Genomic DNA, 25,489 nt, shown 5'->3' on the forward strand with positions numbered 1-25,489 from the left:
CAGAAATATTGCATTTAAATAGTTTTAATGTTGTCTTTCTAGTTATAGATTTATTTTATTAACATAACAGAATGTAAGAATATTACTGAAAGTTGATGAGAAACTGAAGAGTGAAAATTTAGAATATATGTATTCATCTTCAACAGTTCTCAGATCTTAAACCAACCTTGCATTCCTGAGTAAATACCATTTCAGCACGGCATTGTTTATGGATTTGTTTGTATATAATGATGAATTTGTTTTGTTAGTATTTTACTGACATTTTCTACCCTGTATTTAAGATAAATTTGCCGGTAGCTCCTTGTTCTCTTCATAATCAATTTTGTCTGACTTATAAGATGGTGATACCCAGTTTCATAAAATGTGTTGCGATATACCCTGTTTCATATATTTGAAACACATTCAAGCTAATTATAAAATAATTAATTAAAAAGACTGAAGGCTATCTGTGCTATGACTTTTAAATAGTTATAAAGCGAGAGAACAGAAATATAGACAAAGTGGCTCTTCTTCTAAAGGACTTAAGAGCCCACTTGGTGGCTGACACCTGTCTTTAACTCCAGTCTCAGGGATATTACACACTTTTTGGCCTCTGTAAACACTGCACAAGGAGGTGTACAGACAACCACTCATATACACAAAAACTTTTTTTAAAGTAGTAAACAAACTAATTAAATGAGTGTTTTATTTAATACATATTTCTTCAAGTTAGATAACTTTATAAAAGTTATACTATCAATAAGATAAAAATCCAGTATTCCTGAAATGATACACAGCAAGAAAATAAGGACATAAACATCAGATTCTTATTGATCAAACAGAAACCAGCAATGCAATTAAGGTTTTTTCACAACCCAGACCTTAGTTAAAAATAAACTGTGGTTTAAATAAAGAAAAAATTTCCATGGACTACCCTATTCCTTATTTGCAAATCAGATGAGACAGACTTCACATTTACATATCAATATTTCTAGTAAATATACATAGAAGAAATTTATATATACACATATTTTACTTAACATTTATTTTATTTAGATACTGTGTTCCTAACACAAAGTAGTCTTGAACTAAGTCTAAAATCCTCTGATAACAGCCTCAGAAGTTCTGGGATTACAATGAAACAGATACATTTGAGACTCCAAGATATAAAAAAGAGAAAATGATAGATTGTGGAAATAACCCAAAGATAGATGAGAAGCCTTTATAAATAGTAAAAACAATATTGACATAAGCAACTTATTAAAACAGATAAATTGCTAGGAATAAACTACAGAAAGTAAATCAGGAAAAAAATAGGTCATCTAAAACACTAGGAAAAAGAATGAAACTGTAATAAAAATTATCAACAAATAAAATTCTGAAGGAAATAACTTCATTACATTACAAAGAAAAATGTTCAGAAACTGCTCCAATTATTAGAAAAGGGAATATATCTCAACACATTTTATAATGTCAGAATTACCATGCTACCAGAATCAGACAAAAACGCCATTAAGGACAAGAAGGAACAATAGACCAAGCCTATATGTAGCATAGAAAAATCATCAATAATATATTAACAAAACAAATTCAGAAATACATAAAAATAATTAAGGCATGCTGAAGTGGAACTTATGGCAGGAATGCTAGGTTTCCTTAAGATCTGAAAATCAGGGGCTTGGGAGATAGTTCAGCAATCAAGAGTACTGACTGCTCTTTTAGAGGACCTGGGTTAAAATCCAAGCTCCAAACAGGGTGGTTCACAAATTTTTGTAATTCTAGTTTGAGGGAATCTGATTGTCTATTCTGGCCTCCCCAGGGACCAGGAACTCAGGTGGTATACAGACATACATGCAGGCAAAAATCCCTTCCCATAAAATAGTTAGTAAATAAAAACTACTGAAAATCAAGTAATGCAATAAGGAACATCAATTAAAAAAAAAAAAAAAAAAAAAAGGAAAAACACAGACTCACACGTATACATGTACACAAGCACACATAATCTGATGCAGGAAATCCCTCAGGTTAAATCCAAAACTGTTTCAGGATAAAACACTCTAAACACTAAGAACACATGGAAATTTCTTTAATCTGACTAACACATTCAAAAAAACCAGAATCATCACTATACTTAATAGTGAGCTAAATGCTTTTACAGAGAATAAAGTAAGAGAGTCTGTTCATCCCATCTTTGATCAGCATTATACATGAAAAAAATTAAAAGATTTCTATACTGGGAAGTTTTGATAATGGTAAGTTTTGGTAATATGGTTTTACATATAGGAACACATAAAGTATTCATTACAAAATTCAGAACTGCAAAATACAATCAATAATCAACAATTTAAAAACACATCCATATCTCAATTCAATAGAAATGAGAACAATCAGAACATTAAATTAGGACACAAAGTCAGGTATAGTAGGACATGCACAAATCCCAAAATGTGGGAAGTTGAAGTAGGATATGTAGTTCAATGTCAGTGTTAGTCATACAGTCAATTAAAGGCTAACTTAGGTGATATGAGAGCCTATGTAAAAAAGAGCAGCAACAACAACACTGGGGTGGGGGGGCACAAAATAAGCAAACAGAAAACAAAAGGAAGAAAATAAAAGAGTATATAACAAAACAAAGGAAAGTAAGAATTCTATGGGAAGAGATAAACCATCAATTCTTAAAGTAAGTTTTAAGGATATGCAGCCAAGCAAACACAGTCAACAGCAAAGTATTGTTACTCCCATGATGAGGAATCTATGAATGATAACACACAATGAATGTGATATCCAGATCTCCTAGATAACTTGTAAAAGACCAATGTGAACAGCAAAAGAACCCATACAAAAAGAAAAAATAAGCAAAATAAAAACTACAAAAGTCATTTTATTGTATACAATACAGTACACCAACTACCCCAGCATTGGGATAAGAACTGTAAAACTAAGCTGGGCAGTGGTGGCACACACCTTTAATCCCAGCACTGGCGAGACAATGGCAGGTGGATCTCTGAGAGTTAGAGGCCAGCCTGGTCTACAATGCTATACAGAATCCCTGTTCGAAAAACGAAAACAACAAAAACAAAACAAACAAACAAAAATCTAAATGTGTAGGAAGCCTAAAACATTAACATTGCTTATATATGTCCATCAAATAGTATTGAGGAAAAGAACTTCAATTATGCTTAATACTAAGTGAGAGTTTTATTTACTGAGAGTAGGCACAAAATTTCAATTTGAATATGTGACATTGTGCTTGCTAATTTGTATGTCAGCTTGCCATAGATTAAAAGCATTTGGGAAGAAGGAACCTCATTTGAAAAATGACCCCCAAGAGACTGGGCTGTAGGCAAACCTATGGTGCATTTTCATGACTGATGATTGATGTAGGAGGTCCCAGTTCAGATATGGCACTGCCCATAGTGAGCTTTCTTACAGCCCTGGGTGCTATAAGAAAGCAGGTTGAGCAAGTCATTAAAGCAAGCCAGTGAGCAGAACTTCTCCATGCCCCTCTGCTTCAGTTCTTGTATCCTGGTTCGTTCCTTGAGTTCTTGTCCTGATGTCCTTCAAAGAAGTACCTCAGTTTAAGCTGCAATAAACCATCCCTTCCCTAATTTGCTTATGATCACAGCAATGAAGACCCTAAGTAATAGAGAAATAAAGATAAATAGATGTATAATGAATTGAATTAATGCTACAATCATTGAGAAATTTCTTACAAAGCACTTCATGAAATAGATGGATTATTGTGCTTGGTTGGTTGAGGTTATGCAGTCCTGGCTAGCCTGGGACTCAATATGTAGATCAGGATGACCTCAAATTCACAGAGAACTCAGTGTGACTGCCTCCTGAGTGCTGGGATTAAAGGCTTACTCCCCCACACGAACTTCCTTAGTTTTGTTTTTCTATTTAAAGAAGTACTTCTAAGCTGATGTTTCAATGTTGTGAATAATTGTACTATTAAATATCTAGGGAAACAATCAATTGTATTGGTTAAATGAGTATGCTCTGCACGAATATGACAGCCATTTTAAGTATTCAAACATTAGATTAGCAATGAACAAAATGCTATATAGGTATTTATAACAGAAGGAAAGTAGACTGAGTGAAAATTACATCCCTGATAGGCAGTGACTCCTCAGCTTGCCTGTACTGCCTGCCAGTTTCACATGTGTTCTTACTGAATTTCCATATCTATTTTTATTGCTTTGTTGACTATATTAAGATTCCCTAATCTGTCAAATTTTACACACAGATAATAGATACACACTGAGAGCCATGCATCTTAGGTCTTCCAGAATTATTTGCATTCTCTTAAAGCAAATACTACATATGCCTTATTTTTTTATACAATTATTTTATAACAGTTTTGAGTAGCAACATTCAAAGTTTCCAAACTTAAAAGCAGAATGTAACAAATCAAACCTAGTTTAGGGTATGTTTATGTATACAAAGAGAGGGAGAGAAAATATTTCATGTAGTCAAGGCTTACCTCAGATTTGTTATGCAGTCAGGATGACTTAGAATTGTTTTATTTTTTAATACTTTATTCTCTCTCTCTCTCTCTCTCTCTCTCTCTCTCTCTCTCTCTCACACACACACACACACACACAGAGAGAGAGAGAGAGAGAGAGAGAGAGAGAGAGAGAGAGAGAGAGAGAGAGAGAGAGCATGCCAGAGTGCCTGTGTGAAGTCAAAGGACAGTTTGCACAACTCCCATACCAAGTGGGTCCTGGGGGAATCACACTCAGGTTGTTCAGTCTGGCAACAAGGAACTTTAGACACTGAACAATCAGGCTCAGCCCAACCTTGAATTCTTTTCTCCTTGTCTACACCTTCCTGGTGTTGGGAATACAGGTGTGTAACATGACACCCACGTTTGATGCTAGGGATCAAACCCAGGCATTACATATGTTAAGCAAGCATCCACCAAATAAGCTACATTCCTAGCAATGGGAAATATTTATTTAAGTCACAATGTACAGAAACTGGAGTGTCACAGCACTTAATCGTTCTATGGTTTTATGAAAATACAAGGAAATGGCTGAGCTTTTCCTTATATAACAGAAACATAGGAAAATATAGACACTTGTACACAAATCCCCAAAGTTTTGCAATGCTGTTATTTTTTGAGATCAGGCTTGACCTCAACTCCCTCTGTAGCCGAGGATGACCCTCAACTTCTGATTACCTGCTTCCACTACCCACATGCTGGGATCCCAGTCATGTGCCACCATACTCAGTAATTTTTATGTCAAATGGGTGTAAATCAGTAGCCTTTTAAAATAGAAGTAAAAGCAATTTATAGGCTCAACATATTACTATCAAGCCCCAATATATAAGAGGAAAAAAGGCCCTTCAAAATGGAAGATAATTTCATCAGCTTGTTTAAAGAGAACAGTGAGAAAAAGAGCGGCACAAGGACGACTACTTTTGTCTTGTGGCTCCCTTCAGTGCAGAAGTATTACAAAAGGAGGAGTAACTCTGTGCTGAGATAGTAATAAATCACCTTTTCAAAAAAAGAAGTCACCAGCAAATCTGTGAAAGTCACTTCTCTTTGGATGAATAAATGAACTGCCACTGGGCTTGAACCCAGGCAGTGTTGCTTCTATCAATTACAAATACATCTCTGAAAAGTCGTGGAATAGGTTGGGTGGTCTTAAGTGCTGAGAAATTTATTTGTCCGTTTAGGATTCAGGGTTTACTGTTACATTTAATACACAGAGCAACAATTTCAGTAGGTTGTAACTTGCCTTTTATTTGTTCATTTTGTGCATCTATGAAATGAGTTCAGCTTATTATGGGGTTATTAAACAAGAGACACTTTAAATTTGTCCTTTGACCTCCACATGAGGCAAGGTGGCACACACACACACACACACACAAACACACACACACACACACACACACACAACTATGGAAACATGGCAGGGAAAGTCATAGGCCCTAAGGGGTAAGTTACTTTGATTGCTTTGCTAACCTGACATACTGTCAAACTGTCTAATACCTACATTAATAGCTACAAACCTGAGAAGACAATCCTTACTAGAGAATAGCAGTGATTACAAAGGCTTAAGCTGTTCAAAGTGAGTGTTCAAAATGAATGATGGTTGAGAGCTCAGCCATAAATAATCCATTTATACCACCCTCACTAATGTTCAGGGGACATGACATTCAGAGGCCAAGTGACCATGCTCTGACATGATGCACTAAAATAAATCTTGCCCATATAAGGTAATGATTACCTCAGGCATAAAGGCATGGCAACAAAAAACTAACTGACACAAATCTAAGACTACGTTTGAAAAAATAGTGGTTTGGTTTTAATGAAATTAATCATACACTTTCAGGTTGATTCAGAAATCATACTCCCAGTAAAATGGAACTTTATGTTACCACAAAGACACATAAATAAATGTTCATAGCAGTTTTATCCATAATTGCTCCAAATTGGAAATAATCCAAATACTCTTCTAGAGTGGATGGAGACATAGTATACTATATATCATGATAATGGAAAACCACTCAACTGTAAAACCAAACAAATCAAAGCATTGTCTACTAACACAACAAAATGCATGAACATAAGATACATTTATATCACAGGAAGGAAGCTATATTCAAAGATTATGCATATATGATTCCAAGTTAGATGTGTGTCATCAACTCAAGCTAGAGAGAACTGAGTGGTATGATTTGGAGGAGGAAATCATAACAATAAGCCAAATGAAAGAAGATTTGAATCTTTACCACTTACTGTAAACTAAAGAAGTTAACCTGGAAAAAATTCCCGTTTGCTCTGTTCCATCTCGTGGCACCCCTCACGCAATGGCATACTGTTCAAGGATCAGGTGTAGCAGAACAGAGCTAGAGGTTGTGGCTCTGCCAAGGGAGTACACAACAAAAGGCTTCTGTCTTTTATGGACCTGTAAAGTCTGGTCTGGAAAGGTTAGAATTTTGAGTAGAAAAATATAAGCTCAAAACAAAGTATCTTCAAGCTTCCTTCCTCCTCTGTCCATGGGTAAAAGTTTTGAGACAGGTATGTGAGGAAGGTATTGCCAAAGGCTCCAGATAAACAGGTATTCAGTTGAACTTGCCAGTGCTTGGAACTCTGATGTGTGTAAAAGCATGGCAGATTGACTATCACTTTCTTTAGAGACTGTTAGGATCTACGCACTGAATCTGGCAGAGGGAGCACAACTTTCCACTGAAGCCTCCCAGGTGAAACCTGAGCCCCCCCCAAAACAAACAAAAAAACTAAAAACAGAGATAGGGGCTATGGTGATGGCTTTAGTTGTCAAAGTGTTTGCTGTATGTCTTAGGATTCCTATTGTGAGGATGAACACTATGACCAAAAACACCTTCAAGGAGGCAAGGGTGCCTTACAACTTACAACTCAAGTGTATGCTATATCACTGAAAAAAGTAAAGGCAGAAACCTGGTGGAGGCAATGAAGTGAAACAAAGGACAGTTACTGGATTATTGCACATGGGCTTGCTCAGGCTGCTTTCTTATATACCCCAGGACCATCTGCCTAGGAGTGGAACTACCTACAATGAGCTGGTTCCTCTCACATCAACCACTAATTAACATAGTGCATGCATAGGGGCAAATCATATGGAGGCATTTCTTGATTAGATCCCTCTTCTCAGATACTCCAGCTTTTGTCAAGCAGATACACAAACACAAAAGCAAAAACCAAAATATTGTGTAAGTATGAGAACCCGAACTTGTTTAATAATGCTGGGCATAGTAGTGTGGATTTTTAATACCAATGCTGGGGAGGCAGAAATAAGCAGATACCTGGAGCCTACCCCCCTGCTAACCATCCTAGCTGAATTAAGCAGACCAAATCAATGAAAAAATCAAGTATGAAGAAAACCTCTTAAGGAATGGTACTCAAGGTTGTTCCCTAGCTCCCATATACACTTGTATACATGCTGATGTGAACAGACGCAGACAGACAGAGAAACACACATAGACACACAGAAACACAGATACACACTCAGAAACACTGGAAATGGCAAAAATCATATGAATGGAAAATTATGAGGGGCATGAGGGACCAGATTACATTCCACCCAGAAGCTAACAATTAAAGTCCTGCTATAAATTCTAGAATGCTTACAAATTCTGTACAAGAGAAGAAAGCTCCTGTGTCTAAGGAAAAATGAATAACTTAAGGCAAAGTATAAAATCATCAGTATATTTGTACCAGTTTACCACATCCGAAGTCCTATGTGGTGACATAACATGTCTCAGATGAATGGTATGAGTTGTGGGATTTATTGGCAGGTGAGGAACATGGAACTTGGGGAATTCACCTATTTTATAGCAACCAAGCTTGATTCTTCTTTAAGGAGAGATGTTTCATCCTTACAACCCACTAACCACTTGCTTAAACAATCCTGAGAAATGCCCTGGAAAGGAAAGCCATTAGAACCTTCGACTCCTGGCAATCGAGTAATGACTATCAACAACAGAGGTATGATACAGTATAGGAAAAACTTTACAGTGATGGGCTTATTTTATATCTAATCCTTATAGTGGTTGCATGAATTATTCATCCATTATAAACTGTAAACACATAACAAAAATAACTAGAACAACTTCAACATAATTATTATTTAAAATCCTAGAAATTAAAAACATCATACAGCAAGATTAACCAGACTCAGGTCTAGACATACTGTTAGAATAGGTATTATGAAGCTGTGAAGTGTTACACTGGTTTTTACATTTGACTATTAAATATGTTTTCATGTAGTATTCAAACAGAAAAATCAGTGCCCACAATGTTTAAATCTTTGGTTTTGACAATAGTTTTTGAAAAGAAAATAGATCACATTACAAAACACAGGAGATTAATCCAGCATAAGCAATTGTGGGGCCTATATCAACAGGCAACCTTTCATTCTTCTGACTGCCAACACTAAACTAAGTAGGTACACCTGCAAAAGTATTAGATGGCTCTTGTTGATTTTTCTCCTAGTGACCAGTGATCTAAACACTTGTTTTAATAAGAAGTTTTAAAAGAATGGAACATCTGGTTTATGTTACAGGGCAGACAGGAAAATTCTTCCACTGACTAGAATATTAATGCTTATGCCTCTGATGGCATTATACACCTCACTTGTGGCCCTATACTAGCTCTCTAAAGTTCATCAGATCCCCTGATGTAATACATTTTTCTGTTAACTGTACAGAACTGTAGGTGCCATAATTTTAATGTGACATGCTGGTATTTCTTTCTTTCTTTTTAACCACAAATGGATTTCTTAATTTCAACCACATATTTAAACTTCCTTTATATTCCAAGATCACCAGACATTTCCTTTTAGACCTGAAAAAAACAGAAGACTTCAATTTTTTGATTCATCATCTCAGTTTTAAGGAACCTTTCACCCAACTAACTCAGAATGTACAGCTGAAAAAAAACTTGCTTTCATAATACTCTATTAAAACAATCAGTGTGAGATACCAATGAGAAACATTGGTATAAACCTCAATTTTTTAAGAGACAGAAATGGGTTCATCTTAAACTGAATATTATTTAAAACGATAGATTTGCATGACAATAACATCTCAGTTCACAATTACATTAACGGGTCAATTTTTACTTTTAAGTCCTCAAAATGACATATATTCTTTATTTTGTATCTGACACTAACATATTCCCTACTTCTAAGGAAATAAACATTATGCCCCATAGTCAGTGAAATTCTCTACCTTTAGCTTTTGTGGCTGAGCAATATACTACTCATTATGAACAGATCCTAACAAAACAGAAACAAATCACTTCACTACTGATGAGTCTACTCAATTATATCTTCAGCTCCTTTCTCTAGCCTGACTCTAAGAAGACTACATAGGGTTATGCTACTGATGTTCTTTAGTTTCTAACACATACAAACCATGCTTTTTTTTAAATGTTGAAAATACTTCCATTAATAACTACAATAGCCTCAGGGAAACAGATGGCAATAAATTATTGAGAAGATCAGAAAGCTGCTCATAAATTTACCTATTTAGAGTCTACCCAATATAGTGCAGTTCCCTTTACTGTGCCATTAAAATTACTAGTGATAGAAACAATCTGAATGAAGCCTGAACTAAAAGACAAAATAATGTTACCATCTTCACAGCTACTTGTACCTCTTATACAATGTTTAATACTAGTAAAAGTAAGGAAAATATTTGTTTAATTAACTTCAATTAGAATGTTCCAATACATTATCTATAATGTATGATAATGGCCGTTAAGTTGAGACATTCTTCAAGGTAAAGCAAGTGAATTTCTCTTTTACATGCAGAGAATCAAATGCAGTACCCACATGACAGGCTATTTCTATCTCACTGATTGTATGCCAAGGTACCAAGTGGATTTTTTTTACCATCTAAAAAAAAAAAAAAAATCCTTGTACATTCACAATTAACCCAACTTAGTTACTGCCCAGTATTAGCATTAATGATAGTAAGGCATTTCTGCCTCTAAATATTTGAAACTTGAAAAAATATTAGCATTAATTCAGTTTTCTTCAAATTCATACATTATTGTCTGCTTTTGGGGTTATTATACCAATGCGAGACAACACACACACAAACACACACCTAGATACTTTATTCTAAACCTCCAAGTAGTTTACAGACTGGTTTGTACTTGGTTTAGAATCATCCATTTAATGATATGCATGTTCACAGAGAGGCACAAGACTAACAGTCCCATAGTAAAGAAGACACACTAACTACTCTTTTGTAATATGCTACAATTCTCATAGAGGCATCAGTCCATTCAGATTCCAATTGTATTTAGAGTGAAGTTTGGCAATTTATTGCTCATAGAAAATACCCTGCTCTACCCAATTATTTACCTGCTCTACCCAATTATTTAAATTCTCATAGAAAAATGTAAATATACATAATTAATAAGATGTTATTTTATGGGTCATGCTGATAAAGAGCACACTGAATATTCTTTGAATTGCTAAATACTCATAGAAACAACATGATTATTTAACTCTTAAGAAATAAAACTATATGTAGTGGAATGCCATCCAGTTGGGGTCACATAGATCTGACAGGTCATGTGAAGTAGGGACTAGGGCTTCTCTCCTGTCTCTAGATTAAGGCAGTTATCCCTCCATGGGGGATGTGTTCTCAAAGTCCTTTTGTGCACCAGGGATACATCCTGGCTCCACTGTCTGAGGTCCCTTAGACTGCTCAGTCCTTCTGGCTGAGACCCATATTCAGGGGGGGCCAGAGTCAGTCCCATGCTGGCTTCCCAGCTATCAGTCTGGTGGCCCGTTAGCTCCTCCTTGTTCAGGTAAGCTGTCTCTATGTGTTTCTGCAACCTGGTCTTGTCCTCTCCATCTGCATCTGGGTTCTAGTTCGACTCAGTGTTTATGTATGGGTGTTTGATCCTGTTTCCAACAGGCATTAGTTGAGGGCTCCATGGAGAAGTTAGTTGTTGATCTCACTCTCTGGGAAGGGCATTTATGATAGCCTTTCCATGGAAGCTCAAGTTATTAGTTGGGAGCAGTCTTGTAGTTCTCTAGATCTTTCTCTGTGTTCAATTTTATCTTCAAACCAATATTGGCTCCCTATTTTATGTTCTCTCTCTCTGTCTCTGTCTCTCTCACTCTTTCCTGTCTTCTATTCCTAACCAGGCTCAATCTTCCTGGTCGCACATGTTTTCCTTTCCTCCCCCTTGTTTTCTCCTACTTCTCTCTCCATTCGCTGCCCCCCCCCCCCCGCACTTCCCCTGAGCTCTGGGGGACTTGTCCCTTACCAGTTCTGTGAGGGACTTTATATGCATCTCTTAGAATACACCTTGTATCCTAGTTCCTCTGGTGGTGTGAATTATAGGCTGGTGATCCTTTGATCTAGGTCTAAAATCCATATATGAGTGAGTACATACTGTGTTCCTCTTTTTGTGACTGGGTTACCTCATTCAGGAATTGGGGTGGGGGGATGGGAGGGAGGGTGGTTAGGGTGCATGTGAGAGGGCAGAGAGGGTAAAAGGGAGGGAAAGAGGGAGGAAGGGGGAACGGGGATCGACATGTAAAATAATAAATTAAATAAAAAAAAATGCTTTGACTCCAAAATTTAAGTTACTGGGGAAAACGATTTCTATTTTTGTTTCCACAGAAAATGAAAAGATGTGGATTCCTTCCAGACTAATGTGGTTTGATCAAGCCAGACCGCCTGAAACAGAGTACCAGGTGATCCTACATTCAAAATAGCTGGACAAAGCAGCCTTACAGACTACAGCCAGGATTTCTGAATCTTCTTCGAATCCCCCATGACAGCGCCCCTTACCAGCAGGAAGTAGTTTGGAAAGAACAACATCCAAATTCCCAAATATTGTCTATAAATGTTTGTTTTCATTTAAATGGACTTGGTTATATAAAATAAATTAAAAAATAAAAAAAAAATAAAAATAAAGGATTATAAAGACAGACTTTCAAACATGGAAAGTAATATACATACTAAGGTACTCACTGGACTATCTATCTATCTAAGCCATTTAAGTACATGACAATAGGAGACACATTAACCAAATTAAATTATCATCCTGTCACAGAATGGGCTTTTAAACCACTGAAAAGAATCAGTGTGTGTGTGTGTGTGTGTGTGTGTATGAAACAATATCTAAAACATATTATTCAGGGAAACAGTGACCAAAACGTAAATAATTCTGATAAAATGAAGAACAATAATTCATTATTTAAAAGATGATTTTTGAAAGGATAGATAAGGGTTCTGGGAGTTTAAATGAGAATGTCCTCCATAGACTCCAAAACCACATGCTGTGACTGGAACTGTAAGCCAAATAAACTTTTCTATAAGTTGTCTGGGCCAAGGTGTTTAATCACAGCAACAGAAAAGAAGTAACTGTAACTGACACAGGGCTTCACATCTTGTGAATGGTAAAGTTACAGGGATAGAGTGGAAAATTCTAATGCTTTTACCTTTTATAAATTGTGAATTTCTCATTACATACATTATTGGTCACTTGTCATTATAAAACACATGGGTTGAAAACAAGACAAATACTACATGGCTACTGTGGGATAAAGACCTGCGGGTGACTTAGTGGAATGGTTATGGTTTAATTCACTTCTTTGACATGGACTCCAATCACTTACAAGTTTAATTGGAGCTGGCTTATTCATGTGCCCTGGCATATTGTTGCTAATTACTAATGGATGACTCTGCTCTTCTACCCAAAGAATTCTTCACGGAATGAATGAGAGTCATGACATATGAACTGACTGCTTCATTACTCATTTCCCAACAACAATGTCTTCCAGCAACAGCACATAATCTTTGCTACACATTTTTCTTGCTAGGATCATAAAGCCTATCCAGTATTCACGAAATGTTGCCTTTGTCTAAAAAAAAGACATACCAGAGAACTTGTTTTAAATGTTCATATTACATTTTAGAATACATAAATACAATAGTTTTATAAAATTAAATTCAAAGAATCTGTGAAATTTTATTTTTTTAAAGATGAACATCTGTACAAAGCATGTTAAAAAATAGCAGATTTTCGTTTATAAAAAAGCATCTCACTCTTACACCAGGCAGGCCTGGAACTCACTGTAGTTAAGGCCAAACTCAAAATGATTTTCCTGCATCAGCCTCAGAGAGGCTGAGAATACAAGAGTGGGTCACAACTCTTAGGTAAAATAATTATGGGATTATATAGAATTACCAACACGGAGCTGCATTAAGACAAGCTCTCTCCAGTTCAATTCAAAGTTTAACACACACACACATACACACACACAGAGAGAGAGAGACAGAGAGAGAGAGAGAGAGAGAGAGAGAGAGAGAGAGAGAGAGAGAGAGAGAGAGAGAGAACTTAAACTACAAACTAGTGATGGTGATGATGACATCCAACATCTTTTATAACAATGTGTCTGTCCATGGGCCATACTAAAACTACCATTAAACAATCTTTTCCTGTTTGTTTGTTTGTTTTAATATGCACTGATGTTTTGCCATGGGTGTCAGGAAAGTTTCCCTGGAACTGGAATTACAGACCGTTGTGAGCTGCCATGTGGGTGCTGGGAATTGACCCTAAGTCTTCTGGAAAAGCAGTCAGTGCTCTTAACAACTAAACTCTCCAGCCCCAATTACACAAAATTTATATCTTCATATTACAAATTACACAAAAAAGTAAAGAAAGAAAAACAAAGATAAAGCACAAGAAGAGCAAGAAAATAACCCAATGTTATATACAGTAAGTAAGAAGTTTCCTAGGTACCTCAAAAGACATGTTTTTTTCAGAACTATGCTCAAAAACCAGGAAGACTACTGTTCTATGATTTGAAATATTACTCTTACATTATTTTCTAGAGATTGAATTTGGTAAATTATATGACACAGAATTTATGTAAAACACAAAGCAAAATGTCTTCCTTAAAACATATTAAAATACAAGACATTATATAATCACAAACTCACACATAACAATACAAAATTAAATAATAGATAATTCTAAGAGTGAATTTTTGTTATCTTTAATCTCTTAGATGTCAACTTGAATAAACTTTATAGTACCCCAAAAGCAAAATGGCTTCTCTACTTAAAGAGACAGGGTCACTGTGAGTATAAGACCATCCTGAACTGTGGAGGGAGTTCCAGACCAGTCAAGGCTACATAGTGAGATGCTATCACAATAGTGACAAGAATAAGGATAATTTTTTTAAATTAAAACTTTAAGGTTAAGGAAGGCAAAGTGGCATACAACTCAGAGTCTCGGTTACTTAGAAAATGGAGGCACAAGGGTCATATGAGTCCAAGTGCTTGGAGCCAGTTTAGTAACACAGTAAAAACCAGTATCTTAAAAAAACATAATTAAATGCAATCGGTGAGTAGAACTAAGTATTGGAAATTAGATGATTTCTTCTGAACTCTACACCTTTAGTGTTTTTCCTGTTAAAATCATTATGTGTGCATTATAAAAACTGAATAAAGAAAATGTTCACACAAAAAGTAAGATTGAGGCACATAATACCAGCCATAGAATCAAAAATTAACACTAAGAACACCATATTAATAGGTTACTTCTATATACTGACTATGTTACTTTAAATGGTTATGGAGTATGGTGACAAATTCATAGTAATTCAGGATCTTTGAGAATTCTGAGGCCTTCCTTCTCTTGGGCCAAATGGGCTTGACCCAGGGACTAAGGAGTCAGAGGATCAACAGTCACAAATGAAAGCCAACCTGAGATACTGGCAGGCAAGTTCTTTATCTCATGTTGATGAAAAATAAGAGTGCAGATAAATAGCAAAACAAAAAAGCAGAATTAAGGAAAATTAAAGAAAAGCAAGGTATCTGGGAAAAGTGAGAGAGACTTTTCAGAGTAGAAGAGACCCAAGATAGGGAAGAACTGGTCAGCTCCATATCTAGAGGTTTTTCATAGGACTTAGGCATAAACTGGACAAAGACTGAGACAGTCTCTACCGAGATTGGTCGAGTTTCCAGACATACTGTAGAATGTGTCAAAAGATATCCACATGTTCTGTGCATGGATCCCTGGACCAATTTGGCAGATGATCATACACTGTTTTTGTACTCACCATTCATTTAGAAGAGTAGTTAAGCGCCGAAGACCCATCCAGCCATCTTTATTTGCTCTGTTACTTGCTGACCTCAGCTCGTTGGTTAATCTTTGCTAGGATATTAGATATGCATTGGCTGGTATCCAAGCTCAGTGTTAGCTAAACTATGAACAACAGCCTGTGGTTTTGCCATAGGTCTTTTCCATTATGGCCAATGGGGAGTTAACTACTTCCTCATTTAGGAGGCTAAAGTTTTAGAATAATCTCTTGCATAATATCCAAGAGATCAATCAAAGCAGAATGCAGTCATGCATGTTACTGCAAAGCAATGAAATAGGACTATGAAATGGACTAGTTTCCAAAACCTGGGAGGTAGGTGTCAGAAGATTCCAGCCACTTGGGTCAGTGCTGTAAGAAGTCCCCTCTGCCTTAACCCTTAAGGAATGTCAATTTGAAACAATCTTCTCATTGCTGCTCCTGCTTTCCTCAGCTTTTCTGCCTATAACATGAGTCTCTCCTCATGAGCACACTCAAAAAATCCTTACTATACTTTATAGAAGGAAAGTTTTTTTGATTGCTGAATTGCAAATATGGGTGTCTTGTGTTGAAACACCATGACCAAAACCAATTTGGCGAGAAAAGGGTTTAATTTGCTTACTCTTAGTTGTCCATCACTAAAGGAAGTCAGGACAGGAATTCAACAGGCCAGGAACCTGGAGCCAGGAGATGATGCGGAGGCCACTGAGGAGTGCTGTTTACTGGCATGTGCCTCATGGCTTGCTCAACCTGCTTTGCTCAACCCAGAACCATCAGCCCAGGAATGGCACCACCCAAAAAGGTCTGGGCTCTCCTCCACTGATCACTAATTAAGAAAATGCTCTACAGGTCTGCATATAGCCTGACTATATATATATATATACTTGACTATAGTGTGACAAGTTGACAAAAAACTAGCTTTCACAATATCTTATCAAGACCTTAAGATTTAAGTAAGGTATCGGTCAACTACTTGGGAGATAAGTCCAAGTTTCTTATTTGCAATTGTCTGAATGAGAATGGTCACCACAGGCACATCTGAATATGTGGTCCCCATTGGTGAAAGGGTTAGCAGATATGGCCTAGTTGGTGGTGTGCCACCAGGAAGCACTGAGGTTTCAAAAGTCTCCCATCATTGCGTGTGGCTCTCTGTTTCCTGTCTGTGGTCAGGATATGAGAACTCAGCACGCCTGCCTGCTGCCATGTTCCCTGCCATAATGGTGACTGACTCCTGTCCCACTCGACGTGGAAGAGCCAATTAAATGGTTCCTTCTGAAAGCTGCCTTGGTTATGGTGTTGTATCACAGCAACAGAAAAGTAACTAAGATGCCAGGGCACCAGGGCATAACTACTGTGCATTAGAGAAATAACAAGACAACAGAAGCCTTTAAAGCTCAATTTATTGAAACCCTGTTTTGTTGTTCCTGGTGTTTGAGTTTTGAGAGAGCCTTTTGCTACATAGTAAGACTAGATTTGAAAGATAAGCTTCCTGTTTTTGACAACATGCCTGGGGCTTTCTATGATGCCTGCTTAGCCTAATTACTGATTAGAAAATATAAGAAATGTAACAAAAACTACTGAACACATACTCTGGAATTAAGACTGTGTTATAGAAGATAAACTCTGAACTGCTTTATATGTAATTACTATGGATTCATTATTACCTCATAAAATTATTGGTTTCATTTCCACAAAGAAATTCAATAATTTGGAGGACACTAGATTAAAAATAATCTATACACAAGCACTATATAAAAAGTATAACATGCAAAAACTACATTACATGTTTGTATGAAAAATACCCAACAGACACAGGAATAGACTCATTTATTTATTTTTTAATTTAAATAGTAAATATCACTGAATAATTCTTGGTAACTAATCAATAACATTCCAACAGTCTAAAACTGTAATTTCCACTGTCTAAAAAAAAAGTTATAATTAACCAAATAAAGTATGTGAAAGTTTGGAAAAGGATTAGAATTATTGAACTTTGCAATACTCAAATTATTGTGAACACTTTAGGGATGGCTTTACTATCTTAGATTTTTGGAAGAATTTTTCGAGATGAATAGTTAAAAGAAAAACCAGGCTAACTTATAGTATTCTTTAACAGACAATACCACGGTTTCATAGCCTTTGATCTAAGAACAAATGAAGTGTCCTCTCTATTCTTATCACTTTAACAAACACACACATCATCATCAAATTGCCAAACTTAACACTTCAATTAAGAAATTGCCAAGTACACTTTTCTAAAGTAATGACACCACCTACAATTTACTGACCTCTTAGGCTGTTCATAATTATGCCACCCAATTCTAACAATATACCAATAGAAAGACGGATACTGTTTTCTAGTCTATTCTGTTATTCTGTATCTTTTTATTGGGGAATATGGGCCACTGGTGTTGAGAGATAAATAAGCAGTGTTTGTTGATTCCTGTTTTTTATTGTTGTGGTGTGTGTTGGGTATAGTAGCATAGTGTGCTACCTTAGTGTCTGCCTTTATGAGCTACTCGGTCTTTTTCCCTTGTATCTTTTAATATTCTTTCTTTATTGTGTACATTTAGTATTTTGATTATTATGTGCTGAGGTCTATTTGATGCTCTGTAAGCTTCTTGTACCTTAATAGCCATGTCCTCCTTTAGGTCAGGGAAATTTTCTTCTGTGATTTTACTGAAAACGTTTTCAGTTTCTTTTCTTTCCTCTACTCCTATTATTCTAACCTTTAGCCTGTTCATATTATCCCAGACTTCCTGGATACTTTGTTCAAGGAGAGATGAAGATCTATAGTTAGCCGATCTGATTCCCTGGATGCAGAGACCAGCGGATTCCTAGGGACTGACTACTGGAACTGGTATAAAGCAATGAGCTGTGAGGAAGGGAGGTTAGGAAAGGAAGATCTGTGTGGTTCACTGGAGTTGGGGTTGAGGGTGAAGGAAGGATGAGCTCATGGTCTGCCTCAGAGATAGGGATGAGAGTGGGGGATTGAATTTGGATGACAGTAACACTAGTTGAAGATCTCCAGTTAGCCTACCTGCTTCCCTGGCTAAAGCAAGACTTTTCTTCTTTTTCTCCCCTGCCCCTTTTATTTAAAGAAAGAAAAGGTTTTCTATAATAACTGGGCAGGCACTGGGCATTGGTGGCATACACCTTTAATCCTAGCATTAGGGTGGCAGATTCAGGCAGATCTGAGTTCCAGGACAGGCTCCAAAGCTACACAGAGAAACCCTGTCTCAAAAAACCAAAACCGCTTAACAAATGAGATATTAGAGAAAATGAGTTTAATATTGATTTTAAATAAAGTTTGGTTTCTGTTGTCATTGTTGTTTTCACTTTCAAGCTTCTAAATTCAAATTCCAAAATAGAATGACACATATTAAGATCCACTGGTGACAAAAGGATGCCAATCAAACTTCTGTTTACTAACACGTTCTGCTTTGCACTGAGGCAGTGTGAACACAAACTGACATGGTATTCATATTTAATGTCACATATTGGGGCACTAGAATCTTAAGGTTCACAAAAGGCAGATGTGTGCCTTTCTGTAAGTGGATAACTGAGAAATGTAGTTTTACACCAGACAGCTTTAGAGAAAAAACACTCAAAATGTCTTCCGGAATAGTGGTAAAACAGTCTCTCACATAGGCTATAAAATAAGGTATATAGAGGGAAGCATGGAAGTCTTTAAAAGGCAAGAAGGAATGAAAAAGAAAAGGGAAAAAATGGAGAAAAAAAAGGGACATGAATTACTAGAGTTATTTTAGATTAACTCTGACATAATGTAAAAGCATTTTACAAACAAAAATCTGGGACAGGTCAATGATTTTCATGCTTGTAAAAACTAAAATTTAACAACCTCATTCAACAAGGAAAAGGTCATTGAAGAAAGAAGTGTTAATTCATACTGAGCAATTTACAACTAAAGAACTCGATATTGGAATAGTCAGTTATATATTTAGTAGGACCCATGCTTCTTAAAACTCCTTACTCCTTGATTTGGCATTGACAAGTACCTCCTCCTTCCTGACTGGATCTGACAGGACTGTGTTACATCACCATCTGCTCCATCCTGCTCTGATATTTATAAAAACAGTTCTGCTACCGTCACATCTAACAACTGCTCCAGGTGTAAGGCATTAGAAAAGAATTCTCTTTGATCATTCCAATGTCATTTCTTCATTTAAAATTTAACTGCAAAAAAATGCAGTTAAAAATATTTAATGAAATACCCAACATGCACACAAAAATAACACTTAAATAATATCAACAAAACAATTCATAGAAGTTTAAAAGTACACGAACTTCTGTGATAACACAAATACCTTAATATCAACAATCAGGCAAAAAGGTACCAAAGCAGAAAGAAAAAACCATTGACACCTAAAACATGAACCAGCCTGGGCAGGCTAGATCTCAACATGTAAGAGGCAGGGGTGGGGATAGGGGTGTTAATCCAAGCTCAAGGCCAACTAGGGTACCAGGTGAAAGACCTGCCTCAAAAAGGACAGAAAAAGGAACAGGGGTGATTGAAAGGATCAGTAGCTACAACACCAGTCAAGTGTGGTGTCCCAAATTTGTTCTACAGTACCACAGAGGTAAAATAAAAGAGATCTTCATTAGAAGTCTTAGAGGTCAGAAGGAATGAGCTGAAATATAACAAAAGATCACTTTGAAGATATCTGTGGACATTGAGCCTTAAGATTGTAATATTATATTTTCATGTTTGTAAGCGTACAAAGGAACAAAATATTACTATGAGTTATATACTTTATTTTGAATTCCTGTTATCATTCATGTCAACATAATAATTTATGGTAACTGTATTTACATACACTCAAAGAAAACTGCAGGAGAAAGTAAATTTACACCAAAAAACAGAAACTAAAATTTTGTTACTGCTGAGCAGTAGTGGCAAAGGTCTTCAATCCCAGCACTCGGGAGGTAGAAGCAGGCTGATCTCTGTGAGTTCAAGGCCAGTCTGGTCTATAAAGCTACAAGGAGAAACTGTCTGGAAAAAATTCCCCCACACCAAATAAATGAATGAGTGAATGAGTGAATGAGTGAATGAATGAATGAATGGATGAAGTCTGTTACTGCCAGACCAGCCAAGTATGTTGGTTCCTAGCACTCAGGAATCAGATCTGTGAGTTTGAGGCCAGCCTGGTCTACCAAGTAAGTGACAGGCCATGAATGGCTATGAAGCCTTGTCCAACACAAACAAACAGATAAACAAAAAAGCACAAAAAAACAAAAATCCAACAACAGATCAAAAAAGGATAGCCCTACATAAATTGTTAAGAGGTTCTTTACCAGACAGTAGTGGCGTACTCAGGAAGGCAGAAACAGGCTGATATCTGTGAGTTCTAGGCCAGCCTGGTCTACAGAGCGAGTTCCAGGGCAGCTAGGAATGTTATATACAGAAACCCTGTGTCTACAATGAAAAGTACACTAAATAGCAACCAGAACCCATATTAATAAATATAGGGCCTGGGTAAAGGCAATTGCATCAGTAAATGTAAAGTCCACAGAATATGGCATTTAAAACGGTTTAGGGTTTTTCTTAACAATGAGGCAGAACTGTTCCTGCGTCACAAAGGAAGATGGACATTGAAGAAACTCGTTATGGAGTTTGCTTCCAATATGACAAAATTGGCCATTTGGACAAGATACTGCTATTGTCTGGACTGTTTTGACTTTATGCTGAATAAATTGGACATGCAGGACCCACAGGAAAGTGACTGCTGAAAGAAGATGGACAGTACTACAGGGTTCCTGCTTCATGGAAGAGTCTGCCAGACAGTCTAAAGGACACAGAGAAAAGAGACTGACAAACTGCCAACACAAGAAGACAGTTTAGTTTCCTGCTTTGTTGAGGAGTCTGCCAGACACAGTATGGCCTTTGGGTTGAAGATGGAACATTACAGAAGAACTTCAGGTGACTGACCAGGCAACAAGTTGTCTCTATCATTTCTAGAGTTTATATATTATCCTTCTGTGGTCTTTGAGGGAGTTGAAGACAGATAGTTATGGTTATAGTTTTACTTAGTTAGGATTAAAGATAAATTACAGACTTTAGAATCACAAAGATAGGACAAATGATGGAATTCTTTCTTTAAATCTTGCTAAATGTTAATGGACTAAATATTGTTAACTATAGTTCTTATTTGATAACTATTTTGTTATATATTTTACTATGTTACAGTTAAAACCCTTCTTTTATTTTAGACAGAAAAGAGGAGATGATGGGAGATGTCATTCTGTGCATGTTTCTCTTATTGGTTAATGAATAAAGCCCTGTTGGCCAATAGGAAAGCAAGGTAGGCCAGACAAGGAGGATTCTAGGAAATGAAGAGAGGAGTCAAGATGTAGGATGTGAGAGAAGAGATCCAGGACCCTTTCTCTGGTAAGATAAGACCACATGGAAACATTTAGACTGATAGAAATGGGTTAATATTTAATACAGAGCAAGCCAATAAGAAGCTCTAGCCATTGGCCAACAGCTTTATAACTAATAGAATCTCTGTGTTATTTTGGGAGTAATGAAGCTCTGGGACCAGGCTCTCCAGAAGGGGGGATTGAGTGACTGAAGGATAAGGGAACAAATTTAGCAAAGCAGTTGACATTATAAGAAAAATTAGATATAATTAACAAACAAGAAAAAAAATTTCACAGAATACAAATTATGGCTACCCATTCCCCATGGAGGGATACTCCCTTTGCCTAGAGATACAGGGTAGGGCCTAGGCCCTATCCCAAATGATCTGACAGACTTTGATGATCCCTCATGGAAGCTCTCACCCTCCCTGGGGAGTAGATGGGGGTGGGATGCGGGGCCTCTGGGGGGCATGAAATGATGGGACAAAGAGGGAACTGGGTCAAAATAAGTTCTACAAACCAATAACATGTAAAAAACAGTAATAGTAAATACATACACAGAATTCTTTCTAAGCTTATCAAAGAAAGATAATTAAAATTATTTAGATTCATTGTTAAAGATCCAAGTGAAAAAAAATGTAAAAAAATGTTCTGTAACATTAAAAGTAAATTGGAAAAAATATGTAAAATAACCAAAAGTTTATAATCATTTTGAAACATTTTCATTTAAATTTTTAATATAATATACCAACCTGAGCCACTTTAATTGAATTCTGGGTAGAGCCTCCAGCATGATATTCAACTTTGAATTTTTTTACAAGTTCATCAAACCTACAAGGAAATCACAGGAGAAGGTAAATTAGCATATGTCAGTTTTCAAAAACTGCAAATTCTTCTAATTAAAATATAATTAGTGCAATCCCAAAATCATCTATTTGCATTCAAAAAATGAATTAAATTTCTTCTGTAAATACATAACATTGAGAATCTAAAATATATACTGTCTGAACTAAGACATTATACAAAATACAAAGTAAAATGAAATTAATAGATTGGCCAAATGAAGGTCACATATGACAAAGTGGCTATTCAAAGCCAGAATCCTGCTGGATGGGATGGTGTATGGCTGGAATCCTAGGAGATGAAGGCAGGAAGTCAGATATCTAAGGTTACTGCAGTAACATATCAAGCTCAACAGCAGACTGAGCTGCAGGAGACCCTGTCTCAAAATCAAGAACAAACTATAATCAAATAAGCCAACAGAGTTCTAATTTGAGAATTATATAAAACTCAAAAAATGAGGATTTTCCCCTTATTCGCACAAGGGTTTTCTACAGCATTAAAACAAACAAACAAAAAAAAAGTTCTCAAAATCATTATGAAAGACAAAAAATTATACCTTTAAAATTCAAAGCAGATGAGGAAGCATGTATTCATTTCTCGTTTCACATCTTACTGAATTTCAAAAATTATGTTTTATATAGCATTAAAATTTTTGAAAATTAGGACAGAATTTCAAATGTTCAACAAAATAACACTTTCTAGTTTAACAAAGTTGGATAGGTAGTAATGGAAGACATAGTAAATTATGGATTTTAAATGGTGTTTGTAAAACTGTTTCTACCTTGAGCTTAGGGTTAAATTTAAAGAGTTTGATTTGTCATGAAAAAGCTCTTTTAAGAACAATGTAAAGATTCCTAGACCACCCAGGACAAAGTATTGTGCTTAATTTGTTTTTTCTACCTCTTTTTGTCCCTCAATCTTCCTATTTTCTCTTTCCACTACCTCCGACCTTTCATCTTTTCTTCTAGCAGCTTTAAGACATTAAAAGGAAAGAAGAAAAGAAAAAAAAAAAAAAAAAAAAAAAAAAAAAAAAAAAAAAAAAAAAAAGGATTGTGAATACAGTTCAGTGGAAGAGACCTTGTGAGCTTGGGGCATTTTTGATACCCTAAGGCCAATTGCTAGCACTACAAAGAAAACAAACAAACAACACACACAATGTGAGTGAATTACCGGACCCCTGCTTTAGCAGCCATGGACATGTAATCCTCTGACTCAGCACATGTGTGACCTTGCTGGGCCTGCCCTAGTCACTAGGAGATCAGATACCCTGATAAGGAACCAATGGGAAGTTAGCTATCAGGACTCTGGATGTGCTCTAGGCATAGAGTAACAGTGACATACAGAGCATAGCAACAACCCTAGAGGGTCTATAGGCCATAACAACCAGTTGACAATCAATAAAGGACAGGTCATCAGAAACCCAGAAGCACGCCAGTCCTGAGACTGCTGCTCTGGGTCTTCTCCTGGCATCTGCTGTGATGAACAGACTGAAGGACCTGAGTCAATGCAGTTAGCTCCTAAACAAAATAAAACACTCTTGGCTTTTGCATTGGAATGTGTCTCTTGGTGATTCTGGGGGTTCAGAATCTGGGAACAACAATATATCCATAAACCAAACAATTCTCTCGATTAAAATATACCATCAAATTGTTTCAATTATTTTCATGTTTGTGAAACTATCACCATGATCAACTTTAGAAGTCAATACTCACCAAAACCAAGTCTCTCCATTACCTCATCTCACCTTATACAACTACTAATGTATATTTTATCATTTTTTTCCCAATTCTGGACACTGTATACAAATGAAGTTATATAATATATGGGTTTGGGTACTTAGGCTCTTTCACAAAAAATACTTCCAAGGCTTTTGGTAGTTTGAATAAGAATGCCCCCTCTAGGTGCATTCATTTGAAAGCAGTAGAAGGTATAGTCTTGTTGGAGTAGATGGGGCCTTGTTGCAGGAAGTGTTACTGGGCAAGGGTTTTGGAATTTCAAAAGCTGAAGCCAGCCCTAGTGGCTCTCCCTCTCTTTGAGCTGTTTGCAGATCTGGATTTAGAACTCTCGTCATCTCCAGCACATCTGCCTCTGTGCTAGCATGCTCCATGTCATGCCAATAATGGACTAAACTTCCGAAACTATAAGCCAGACCCAATTAAATGGTTTCCTTTATAAGAGTTGCAGTGGTAACAGCTTCTCTTAACAGAAATAGAACACTGGCTAGAACAAGGCTTATATCTGTAGTAGGTATTTATTATAACACATTTATTTAATAGTGTATCTGTCAAAGGATACGTGAATTGTTTCCATCTCTTTTTCTTACTGTGAATGCATGAGTAAGTTTTGTGAACATATCCTCATTGTTACTTGGTATTTGTATTCCTCTTGAATCAACTGTTTTCCTCCATGGTTTACTTTTTGAGGAACTCAACAACTTACCTAGTAAAATCTGATTGTCTAATTACATGGAAAGAACTGGAACAGAACAGCAGTGTATATAAATTCACCACTGTGCAAACTTCTCAAAGAAGACAACTAGATGGACAGGCACTATCACAATAAAAATGGTATCAGTAAACAAATTATGAGAAACCAGATAACAAAAATGACAAAAATATTAAACACAAATAAAAAGATCTGCTCGGGTGGCATAATAGCCATCAATTAGAAATTTC

The 25,489-nt window shown here is 36.4% G+C and overlaps 1 protein-coding gene across 1 annotated transcript in view; it reads right to left on the minus strand.

The window, feature by feature from the left end:
• Adk (adenosine kinase) overlaps positions 1 to 22,804 on the minus strand; it is a 266,620-nt gene extending 243,816 nt beyond the window's left edge. The window contains exon 1 of the mRNA XM_051174772.1: positions 22,724 to 22,804. The gene's annotated coding sequence lies outside the window, so the exon portion shown is untranslated. The remainder of the gene's footprint in view (positions 1 to 22,723) is intronic.
• Positions 22,805 to 25,489: the final 2,685 nt, after the last annotated feature.

Source organism: Phodopus roborovskii, unplaced genomic scaffold (genome assembly GCF_943737965.1).
Source record: "Phodopus roborovskii unplaced genomic scaffold, PHOROB, whole genome shotgun sequence".
Classification (NCBI taxonomy): Eukaryota; Metazoa; Chordata; class Mammalia; order Rodentia; family Cricetidae; genus Phodopus; species Phodopus roborovskii.